A 9,452-nucleotide genomic window follows, 5' to 3' on the forward strand; every position below is an offset into this window, starting at 1 on the left:
TTTTCTTTTCCAAAAACCAGAATTTTGTGAAAGAGAGAAGGAGAGGAGAACGTGGGAAGAGAGGAAGAGAAGAGGAAGTCTCAAACTTGGTCCCATTGTTCAACCTTGCATGCAACCAATTCTGCCCCAAATCTTGCTCTTTCCATCATCTTCATCTTGCTTCAGCACCATCAGCATCATCATCATCTGATTTCATCTCTGAGGTGAGTCCATAGTTAGTGAACTTGGGGTTTGCATGTGAGGGTTTTCAATTGGGGATTTGGGAATGTGAGTAATGTATGAATCAATAATGCTAATTATGTTAGTCCTGATATAATCCTTACCTACTGATGATTCTGATTGTGCTTGTATATCACGAATTCGTTAGAACTGAGTTGGGGATGCATGGGATTGATTGTTGGACATTTGGGACTGGTTTAGAACTCTTAAAATGCAGATTCTTGGGTCTGTCAGTCATGTAACCGGTTACATGGTTGACGTAACCGGTTACATGTGTGAAAAAGGGTGAAAAACGCAGTTTTACAGTGATGTAACCGGTTACATGATTCATGTAACCCGTTACATTGCTGTTTGGGGCAAATTTTCCAAAACTTCGGAAATTCATAACTTTTGCGTCGTAAGTCCGTTTCGCGAAAACTTTATACCGTTGGAAAGCTAACTGAGTGTAATATATAGGAAAATTAACCTTGGTGTTTAAATAACATTTTTCAGTATATCTGATATACCTTCAGTTAAAGTGCGACACTGATATTATGTAAATTATGTGTAGTTAGACTGGATTAGCTCATTGTTTCTAACTGCTATGTTATGGTGGAATAAGAATGCTATATCTTGATGAAATATGATCATTCTATTGGTGCCCATTGTTTCGGTTAAACAATCGGGGTTGTCTGCTTGCGTGCTTTAGCGTTTGCTTATGTGTGTGTGTGCTGAATCGAAGTAGACCAGGTACTAAGTTACGATTCGGACCATGGGTCCTTGAGTTGTCCGTGGGACTGCCCTGATCATGGATCCTAGAGGCACATACCTGAACTACCGTTGCAGTGTGCTTGTGAGGGTCTGGAGGCATTTTACTCACTTGCTGTATACATACTCGCGTGCTCGGTATGATGGCGTTATGCGGCTAAGTAAGCCTACGCATAATAGGTAAACCATCTCTAATGATGCCATGTAGGCTACATCATTAGGTTCCTACCCGGATGGGCTCATGCGTTGAGACGGCGTGTTGCACTTGCTGTTAACACCACGTGCGTTCAGATGGTTAATGGGACGGTGTCGCCTCTTAGGCAAGGTCACCTCGCAGCCTTGTAGGCTTGTGCGAACCCGTTTAACCATCCTTGCAGGGTGCTTGTGCAAGTCTCTTGACAAACAGGCATGGGTGAACCCACCGAGGGTGTGTTAGTAACTTAGTCTAGTGGTATTAACGTACTTCTGGATTCCCCGTTTATGGATGCGGGTTGTGCACACTCGTTTCTATAATGTATAATTGTATGAGGCAAGTCCAATGGTGGACGAGCCACTTGTTTGCTCTGTACTTGTACCGGAAGTGAGTATAACCCCGAATCAATGGTGGATTCGGTTTTGATTGCATGTTCCCTTTAGATCCGAGTGGATTAATAGGATAGGCGGGCTCACTGAGATTTAGTAATCTCATCCCATTCCAATTATTATTTTTTCAGGTGGTTCGAGGCAAGATCGCGGTAAGGGAAAGATGGATTAGATCTCTTGGCGATGCTTGGATATTTCTTTTAGCTCTTATCGTGCTTGCTAGTTTATGTATTTTGGATAAATACCGTTGTGATGTACCTGTATTTTGGCCATGATACATTCGGCTTTTGTATTCGTGTACTTCTATTTTCCGCTGCAAACATTATGTAATTGTTGTCTCATGAACCATATTTAATACTTTATGCATATTATTCTAGACAAATATGTGTGGGGTGTTACAATTGGTATCAGAGCAGGTCGATCCTCGACTTTTTTAAACCACATCATAATGCAGTACAATTCTGCCTCATATGTGTATAATCAGTATGATTCCTTATGTCTTATTTATGGTATTGAGCCTGATCAACTTGATTCCATGCGTAGGACAGACAGGGAGATGGCTGAGCAACGCAGAGGTCCCGGAAGGCCCAGAACTAGGCATGTGGATCCCGAGCAAGAAGCCGGAGGTGCAGGCGTGCCTTGGCAATAGATGATGCAGCAGATGATGCAACAGAACCAGATGATGACTCAAAGGATGCATGGCATGCAGGGACAACAACCTCCTACTCAAGCTCCCGTTCCTCAAGCTGCAGCTGGACCAGATTTTCGTGCCTTCTTCAGGATGGATCCTCCAGAGTTTGTTGGCGGACTTGATTCACTCTTGGCTCATGACTGGTTAGCTGGTATGGAGAGGGTGTTTCAAGCTATTCAGTGTACTGAAGAAGAGAAGGTGATCTTTGCTACTCATAAGATGAAGGGACCAGCTCTTAGGTGATGGAACACTGCATCCACTTATTTCACCACACAGGAGATTCCTAAGGATTGGCAACACTTCAAGGTGGCATTCTTGGAGAAGTATTTTCCTAATAGTGTGAGAACTCAGAAGGAGCGAGAATTCCAGAACTTCAAGCAAGGTGACATGTCTGTTTCAGAATATGCAGAGAAGTTCGAGGACTTGGCAGACTACTCCAGACAGACTGTTTATGCTCCAGATGAAGTATGGAAGATTGATCAGTTCATGATGGGTTTGAGGGCCGACATTGCTCATAGTGTTTCCCAAAGGGAGTTCACCACTTATGCTGAATGTTTGAGGCAATGCTATGTTGCTGAAAACAGTTTGAAGAGGGTTCAAGAAGAGAGGAACCAGAACAAGACTAACTTTAGGGAGCAAGGGAGATCTACTCAAAACTTGAGGCCCCGTAATCCTCCACCAAAGATGAAGCAAAGCCATGGTGACCGTTTCCCCCGACCACCCTTTTGTGATAAGTGTAAGAGGAAGCACACTGGCAATTGTGAGGTTTATCCTGTTAGATGCTTTAAGTGTGGCGAGCAAGGTCACATGATGAGGAATTGCCTGAAGAAGAGAGCTCCAGAAAAGACTGCAGGTCGTGTTTACACTTTGGATTCGAGGAAGGCCAAGGGAAACAACAATCTCATTGCGGGTACGTGTTATGTTATCAATCAACCTTTATGTGTTTTAGTTGATTGTGGAGCCACTCATTCTTTTGTCTCTACCGAATGTGTCTACCGACTTGGTTTGGAAGCTACTCCATTACCCAGTCCTATGATTATTTCTTCAGCAACGGATGATACTGTGGAAGCTCGACTAATCTGTAAAGATTGTTCGGTCTCTTTTAATGGTCGTGACTTCCCGATCGATCTAATTTGCTTACCCCTCAAGAAGCTTGATGTTATTCTAGGGATGGATTGGTTGTCTCTTAACTCGGTGTACATTGGTTGCAAAGAGAAGGCCATATTCATTCCTGCTGAAGAGACTTCTTCCGATGATGCAATTACCAAGTTGATAGAAGGTACAATCAGCACGGTTAATTATCTCTTTTCTCAAGAAAGATCCTTTCTTTTAGTTCTTTCCAAGGAGCCTTCTGTGAGAGTTGAATTGTCAGAGATTCCGGTGGTGTGCGAATTCCCTGATGTATTTCCTGAGGATATCACTTCTCTTCCTCTGGAAAGGGAAGCGGAATTCTCAATCGATCTTGTTCCTGGAACAGCCCCAGTTTCCATCACTCCTTATAGAATGTCTCCTATTGAACTCAGAGAACTGAAGCGTCAGTTGGAAGAGCTTCTTGCTAAGCATTTTATCCAACCCAGTGTTTCTCCATGGGGAGCTCCTGTTCTTTAGGTGAAGAAGAAAGACGGAAGTATGTGCTTGTGCATCGATTATCGTCAGCTGAACAAAGTCACCATAAAGAACAAATATCCTTTACCACGGATTGATGACCTCCTAGATCAGTTGAAAGGAGCCAGTGTGTTCTCGAAGATTGATCTTAGGTCAGGATACCATCAAATCCGAGTGAAGAGCTCAGATGTACCTAAGACTGCATTCAGGACCCGATATGGTCACTACGAGTTTTTAGTTATGCCTTTTGGTGTGACTAATGCTCCAGCAGTTTTCATGGATTACATGAATCGGATCTTTCAACCATACCTGGACCAGTTTGTAGTGATCTTTATTGATGACATCTTGGTGTATTCCCGTACTCCCGAAGATCATGAAGAACATTTGCGGATTGTGTTATCTACTCTTCGAGAGAAAAAATTGTATGCCAAGTTCAGTAAGTGTGAATTTTGGCTATCCGAAGTAAGTTTTCTTGGTCACGTCATCTCTGGAGGAGGCGTGGCGGTGGATCCTTCTAAAGTAGAAGCGGTGGTGAATTGGGAGAGGCCAAAGAGTGTGGCTGAGGTCAGAAGCTTCTTAGGTTTGGCAGGTTATTACCGGAGATTTATCATGGGGTTTGCTAAGTTAGCCTTACCATTGACAAAGCTTACGCGAAAGGAGGTTGCTTTTGAATGGGACTCCGAGTGTGAACAGAGTTTCCAAAAACTTAAGAAGAAGTTGACTACTGCACCCGTGTTAGTAATTCCGGATCCAAACCGATCCTATGAGGTGTTCTGCGACGCTTCTAAGAAAGGTATAGGCGGAGTATTGATGCAGGATTGCCAGGTGGTAGCTTATGCCTCTCGGCAGTTGAGATCTCATGAAGAGAATTACCCGACCCATCATCTTGAGCTTGCTGCAATAGTTTTTGCACTCAAGGTGTGACGACATTACCTATATGGCGTTCACTTTGAAATGTTCAGTGATCATAAAAGCTTGAGATATCTTTTCGATCAGAAGGAGTTGAATATGCGACAAAGGAGATGGATGGAGTACCTCAAAGATTATGATTTTGAATTGAAGTATCATCCTGGAAGGGCCAACAAAGTGGCAGGTGCGTTAAGTAGGAAGCAGTTTCGAGTTGCGGAGTTGATGATGTTAGAACATGACTTATTGGAGAGGTTTCGAAACCTTAACCTTCAGTTTGAATGGACACCCAATGGTGTGTTGATCAGTAACTTGAGCGTCCAGAATGAGCTACGAGAAAGAATTCGGATATCCCAAGGGTATGATGAGCAATTGCAAGCGAGGGAAGGTATGCCTGACTTTGTGAGAGCACCTGATGGATTAATCTTGTTTAAGCAACGGATGTGTGTACCGAATGATTCTGAGTTGAAGCGTTTGATTCTGGATGAAGCACACAAGAGTAGATTTTCTATTCATCCTGGATCGACCAAAATGTATCAAGACTTGAAGAAGGACTTTTGGTGGCCAGGTATGAAGAAGGAGATTGCGGAATATGTAGCACAATGTCCCATTTGTCAACAGGTTAAGATTGAACACCAGAGGCCAGGAGGAATGTTGCAACCACTGGAGGTACCAACGTGGAAATGGGATTCTATCTCTATGGATTTCATTGTGGGTCTACCTCGTGCCCGAGGCGGACATGATTCTATATGGGTAATAGTGGACAGGTTGACTAAGTCTGCTCACTTTTTACCTGTAAAGACCACTCACAAGGTGATTCATCTCGCAAGGCTTTTCATAGCAAATATTGTACGGTTGCATGGCGTGCCGTCCAGTATAGTGTCTGATCGTGATCCAAAATTTACTTCGAGATTTTGGAAGATGTTTCATAAGGAATTGGGGACTAGATTGGATATGAGTACGTCTAACCATCCTCAATCCGATGGGCAGACGGAGAGGACGATCCAGACGATAGAGGATATGTTGAGAGCTTGCATTCTAGAAGAAGGTGGGAGTTGGAAGGATCATTTGCCATTGATAGAGTTCGCATACAATAACAGTTACCATGCTAGTTTGGGTATGGCTCCCTATGAAGCTCTATACGGGAGAAAATGTCGATCACCTTTGTGCTGGGCCGAAGTAGGGGAGAAGAGTATTCTTGGACCGGAGATTATACAAGAAACCACCGAGAAAGTTAAGATGATCCGAGATAATCTCAAGAAAGCCCAAGACCGACAAAAGAACTATGCGGACAAGCGAAGGAGACCCTTAGAATTTGAAGTTGGTGATCATGTGTATTTGAAGGTCACTCCAAGATTGAGGTTGGGAGGACCGTTCAAAACGCGAAAACTCAGTCCGAGGTATGTGGGACCATATCAGATTATGAGCCGGATAGGTGAGGTGGCTTATCAGTTGGCATTACCACCTTCACTATCCGGGCTGCATGACGTATTCCACGTATCTCAGCTCCGAAAGTTCGTACCCGATACCTTTCATCCTATCCTTCCGGATTCTGTGGAGGTAGAACCAGATCTTTCCTATGATCCTCAACCCTACCGCATCCTGGAGCGTGCGAGCAAGTCTCTACGGAGTAAGGAGATACCTATCGTGAAGGTGATGTGGGATGAGACGCGTCCTGAGGAAGCTACGGGGGAGCTTGAGTCAGAGATGCGGGAATCCTACCCTCACTTGTTTTGGTAAGATTCTGAATTCGAGGACGAATTCTATTTAAGGGGGGAGAATGTAATGCCCGGTATTATATTTATTCGATCATCCTTATTACTAATGTAATTAGTATAAAGTAAGATGGATAAATATGATGTATATTCCACTAATTGATCTTTAGTGTTAACTAAACCTATTGGTGGTAATAGGAAGGGTATAATGGTATTTTCACCCTTAAGTAGAATAGAGACATGTTTGGTTGATCCTTCTTTTCTTTTCCAAAAACCAGAATTTTGTGAAAGAGAGAAGGAGAGGAGAACGTGGGAAGAGAGGAAGAGAAGAGGAAGTCTCAAACTTGGTCCCATTGTTCAACCTTGCATGCAACCAATTCTACCCCAAATCTTGCTCTTTCCATCATCTTCATCTTGCTTCAGCACCATCAGCATCATCATCATCTGATTTCATCTCTGAGGTGAGTCCATAGTTAGTGAACTTGGGGTTTGCATGTGAGGGTTTTCAATTGGGGATTTGGGAATGTGAGTAATGTATGAATCAATAATGCTAATTATGTTAGTCCTGATATAATCCTTACCTACTGATGATTCTGATTGTGCTTGTATATCACGAATTCGTTAGAACTGAGTTGGGGATGCATGGGATTGATTGTTGGACATTTGGGACTGGTTTAGAACTCTTAAAATGCAGATTTTTGGGTCTGTCAGTCATGTAACCGGTTACATGGTTGACGTAACCGGTTACATGTGTGAAAAAGGGTGAAAAACGCAGTTTTACAATGATGTAACCGGTTACATGATTCATGTAACCCGTTACATTGCTGTTTGGGGCAGATTTTCCAAAACTTCGAAAATTCATAACTTTTGCGTCGTAAGTCCGTTTCGCGCAAACTTTATACCGTTGGAAAGCTAGCTGAGTGTACTATATAGGAAAATTAACCTTGGTGTTTAAATAACATTTTTCAGTATATCTGATATACCTTCAGTTAAAGTGCGACACTGATATTATGTAAATTATGTGTAGTTAGACTGGATTAGCTCATTGTTTCTAACTGCTATGTTATGGTGGAATAAGAATGCTATATCTTGATGAAATATGATCATTCTATTGGTGCCCATTGTTTCGGTTAAACAATCGGGGTTGTCTGCTTGTGTGCTTTAGCGTTTGCTTATGTGTGTGTGTGCTGAATCGAAGTAGACCAGGTACTAAGTTACGATTCGGACCATGGGTCCTTGAGTTGTCCGTGGGACTGCCCTGATCATGGATCCTAGAGGCACATACCTGAACTACCGTTGCAGTGTGCTTGTGAGGGTCTGGAGGCATTTTACTCACTTGCTGTATACACACTCGCGTGCTCGGTATGATGGCGTTATGCGGCTAAGTAAGACTACGCATAATAGGTAAACCATCTCTAATGTTGCCATGTAGGCTACATCATTAGGTTCCTACCCGGATGGGCTCATGCGTTGAGACGGCGTGTTGCACTTGCTGTTAACACCACGTGCGTTCAGATGGTTAATGGGACGGTGTCGCCTCTTAGGCAAGGTCACCTCGCAGCCTTGTAGGCTTGTGCGAACCCGTTTAACCATCCTTGCAGGGTGCTTGTGCAAGTCTCTTGACAAACAGGCATGGGTGAACCCACCGAGGGTGTGTTAGTAACTTAGTCTAGTGGTATTAACGTACTTCTGGATTTGTCGTTTATGGATGCGGGTTGTGCACACTCGTTGCTATAATGTATAATTGTATGAGGCAAGTCCAATGGTGGACGAGCCACTTGTTTGCTCTGTACTTGTACCGGAAGTGAGTATAACCCCGAATCAATGGTGGATTCGGTTTTGATTGCATGTTCCCTTTAGATCCGAGTGGATTAATAGGATAGGCGGACTCACTGAGATTTAGTAATCTCATCCCATTCCAATTATTATTTTTTCAGGTGGTTCGAGGCAAGATCGCGGTAAGGGAAAGATGGATTAGATCTCTTGGCGATGCTTGGATATTTCTTTTAGCTCTTATCGTGCTTGCTAGTTTATGTATTTAGGATATGTACCGTTGTGATGTACCTATATTTTGGACATGATAAATTCGGCGTTTGTATTCGTGTACTTCTATTTTCCGCTGCAAACATTATGTAACTGTTGTCTCATGAACCATATTTAATACTTTATGCATATTATTCTAGACAAATATGTGTGGGGTGTTACATTGCTTTTCATTTATTTTATAACAATAAAAATATAACCAAGGTTTAAAAATTAATCTTGGTAGATAATTCAACCTTCAATAGCTTATTTTAGTTGTTGTTAATAATTTTTTTAGAAATTTAAAACAAATCAATGTAAAATTTACTTCTTTGTATTTCATAACATGTGCCTATTTAAGATTTTAAAATTCAAGTTTAGAAAAAAGAGTTTCGGAGTTAATCTAAAATATCATATTTAATGTTTATAAAATTGTTTAATTCAGTCATAATAGAGTGTATGGAACATCCACTCTACCATCAAAGTCCAACAAAAATGTTTGTGCATAATAGGCGTCATGTTTAAATTCTTAGAGGTTGGTATGTACTCAATATCATATAATTGAAAAATCATGAATACAATATTAGGTTGTATGAATTTTTGCCTATCAAATTTGTAATTTGAACTAGACTTAACAATAAACATATCCATGCAACCAAATATATGAGTCAATAATCATAGAAACAATAAAATATGGAAAATAAATATCAAAAGTAGTGATTATAATAAAAAATTAAACTTTATGAAGCATAATTTATTTATTTAAATTTGACACATTGTCAATTTGAATAGCACATTTTATTACGTAGAGTCTTTCATAAGATACATATCATATATTTATTAGTGTTGCAACACCCCATGCCAAAAGCAATTTATTCATGTACGACATGCCAAGGAACCTACAAAATAAAAATAATTAATTTAATTAATAAACAAGTCCCTTCTGCTAAAAACATGAATAAATA

This window comes from Vicia villosa, linkage group LG4, assembly GCF_029867415.1.
Source record: "Vicia villosa cultivar HV-30 ecotype Madison, WI linkage group LG4, Vvil1.0, whole genome shotgun sequence".
In the NCBI taxonomy this organism is placed as follows: Eukaryota; Viridiplantae; Streptophyta; class Magnoliopsida; order Fabales; family Fabaceae; genus Vicia; species Vicia villosa.